The sequence below is a fragment of the Dioscorea cayenensis genome, unplaced genomic scaffold (genome assembly GCF_009730915.1).
Source record: "Dioscorea cayenensis subsp. rotundata cultivar TDr96_F1 unplaced genomic scaffold, TDr96_F1_v2_PseudoChromosome.rev07_lg8_w22 25.fasta BLBR01000253.1, whole genome shotgun sequence".
Lineage (NCBI taxonomy): Eukaryota > Viridiplantae > Streptophyta > Magnoliopsida > Dioscoreales > Dioscoreaceae > Dioscorea > Dioscorea cayenensis.
Genome location: NW_024086644.1, coordinates 40059 through 43087, shown reverse-complemented (window position 1 = coordinate 43087; position 3029 = coordinate 40059). Strand labels below are relative to the sequence as shown.

The window sequence follows — 3029 nt, the reverse complement described above, 5'->3', positions numbered from 1 at the left end:
AATCCATGTTGCAGGCACTTTCTCAGGAGCTCCTTGAACTTTTCCCACATCTCAAATAGAGACTCCAATTTCGACTGTACAAAGGATGAGATCTTATTCCTAAACTTTGTAGATTTTCTGAGAGGGAAATAGCGGGCCAGAAAAGCTTCTACCATCTCATTCCATGTGGTAATCGATGCTCTACATAATGAGTGTAGCCACTGCTTCAATCTTCTCTCTAAGGAAAATAGGAAGTTCTCTATATGACTGTTTGGATCCTCATCGGAAAAACAATTGAACTGTGTGGATTGCTACAACATTTGGATAAAAGCCGGCTTTAGCTCAAAGTTCTGAGCTGTAATCGGGGGACTCACAATACTTGATTGTGTCCCTAATATTGAAGGTTTGGCATAATCGGATAATGTCCGCAGTTCCTCATTGTGTTCTGCCATGTTTTCAGATTCTTCTACTTCCAAATCATCTAGATTAGACAATTCTTACACAGGTTCTTTCCCTTTTCTTCTAAGTGTACGTTCAAGCTGGGGATCTCCTTCAATTAATATTGAGGGGTTCCCTCAGGTCATAACCTGGAGCTACACCAAAAAGAAAGAAAAAGAAATCAGAACGATGATAGAATAAGAACAAATGAACTAGAATGAATGAATGAATATCTGACAAAATAAAGTACAAAGTATCTCTAAATGCCTACTCCCCGGTAATGGCGCCAAAAACTTGACAACGCCCCTTGCGTATGTCCAGCAAGTGCCTGAGTTTGTCAAAGTAATAAAATCCCAAATGAGTGAGGTATTGTATCCTCATGGATTAGGGAATAAAAACACTTAAATTATTTCTTAGCTAAGTGAAAGATGGATAGTGATATGTATGACAAGATGTTAAATAACAAATGTAAAAGAACAAGAAAGAGAGTACAAGTAAAGGAGAAGATAAGGCAATTGATATAAATGGGGTACCCTGATATTGTTCGGCCTAGGACAATCGTTTCAAGTACAAGAACCCTCTATTATACTTTCGAACTGATGCAATAATGAGTCATGGAGATCCTTAAATACATGGTCCCAAATCTAAGGTCAACCATGCCTAACTCTATACATGTCCAGGAGAAGAAATTAAATAACCTCTCAACCTCTCACTCGTATAGAATTGCAATGAGTTCTAGGAATTCCAAGTGATAAATCCTGTTCCTAGATGTAGACCTAACAGTTTGGTCCAAGTGGAAGGTCCCTAGCCACAATTAAGCCTTGGATACTAAAATCACTTCAACGCTTCACTCCGTTGCACCCGCAACTAATCCCAATGGAAGGTCATCCTTTAACCTACTTACTCTACTATAACCGCAAAGAACTTGAGGAAATAGAGGTAGAATAAATCACACCAGAGGGGAAAGGGGACGCTCCGCTACCTCTCGACTCACCCTCTCAACCCTCTCAACCCTTTCCAATATATCTTTGTCTAACTCTCGTGGTGTGTCACTCACTCACAAAGGTTATCAACAAGAACTCTCAACCCTAGTGTTACTCTAAGGGACTATTCATACAATCAAGCATTCAATATTGGAACTCAAATAAAACATCAATTAATTGAAAAGCATAATAAAAAGGTTCAATGAAATGAATACATCCTAGGGTTCACAAATACCCAAGTACCCACTAGGGGGTTTAGCTCTCCATGGAGCTAATTACAATCAATGAAATCAAATGTAAAAGCAAAGAATACATAGAAAACCCCCTCAATTGTCATGGCGATGGTCTTGTGGAGAGTCCTCTACTCGTCCAAGGGTCCCATTGTCCAGCCTAGGATACACCTCACCGGATCGGTGGCGATGAAAGCTCTCCCACTAACCTTCTTCCAAATGGAGCGCGATGTCAGAGCCATATAACCTCTCCAAATCCCTAGCCAATACCTCTCAAAACCCTAGCCAAAGCCCTCTCTCAGATTGCGAAAAAGATGGAGAAATGAATCCTGAAATCGTGGCTGAAATTGGCCTTAAATAGGGCAAGAATCGGGAATCCACACGCCCATATGGACGCCCCTGTGGATTTTTCACACGGCTGTGCGAAATTTCCACACACCCGTTTGGATTTTCTGTTTTCATCCTTCTTCATCCGGCTGTGAACAGTACCCACTACAGTGTTTTGAAACAGTCCCTGCTACAGTACCGGCCCGAAACACTTCCGAATCCACAATTTCATGAAGGTAACCTAAACGGGCACACATTTACGTCGTAGATCACTTTGTTTCTTCAATAACGAATATATTGCAGGATATCTTGCTAAACATTTACAAGCCGAAATGCTTGAATGTGACCGCACTTGTGCCCCTCCAAATCGTTGTGCTAACTTGAATACGAGGATTTTGTCACACATTCCGCATTCCAAACCCTACTTATGTCATTGCATTTGTACCTTCTTAAGATTTCCTTCAGATGATGCATTTACGATCCACATTGGCTTCTTTCTCTAATATTCGGCCTCACAACCCTATATGCATGAAAGTAACATAAATATAAACATATTAGCGTTAAAACCTGATAAAAGTAATGCTCATCATAAGGAAAGAACACTTCATATTCTTATCACAGAAGCACTTATCAGGCCTCGTCCTCTACAAAGATCCCCTTGTCAAGCGTAGGGCACAGCTCACCGAATCGGTGCCAACAAAAACTCCCCTAATACTTATCTTCCAAGAGAATCGCAGTGTTGAAGCCGGAGAACCACTCCAAAAGCCTTGCTAAAACCCCTCTAGACCCTAGCCTCAAGTCTCTCAAAAGATGGATGGGGAAAAGAATCCTGAAATCGGGCTAAATCGCGGCTTTAGAAGGGCTGGAATCGGGCATTCACATGGATGTGGGAAATTTCCACATGCCCATGTGGATTCTCTAGAAATCTCATTTTCAGCCAGCTACAAACAGTACTGCTATAGTAAATTGCTACAGTGTTTTACTACATCACCTACTACAGTACCCCCGCCAAAAAATACTCTCGAATCCACTTTTCATTGAGGCAACATAAACGGGCACACGTTTATGCCAT

General features: G+C 41.2%; 1 non-coding gene across 1 annotated transcript; it reads left to right on the top strand.

Moving 5' to 3' along the window:
- On the top strand, nt 1–107 carry LOC120253935. The gene has a single exon (XR_005534470.1). It is a non-coding gene; the product is annotated as a small nucleolar RNA R71 (small nucleolar RNA).
- The last annotated feature ends 2922 nt before the right edge of the window (nt 108–3029 follow it).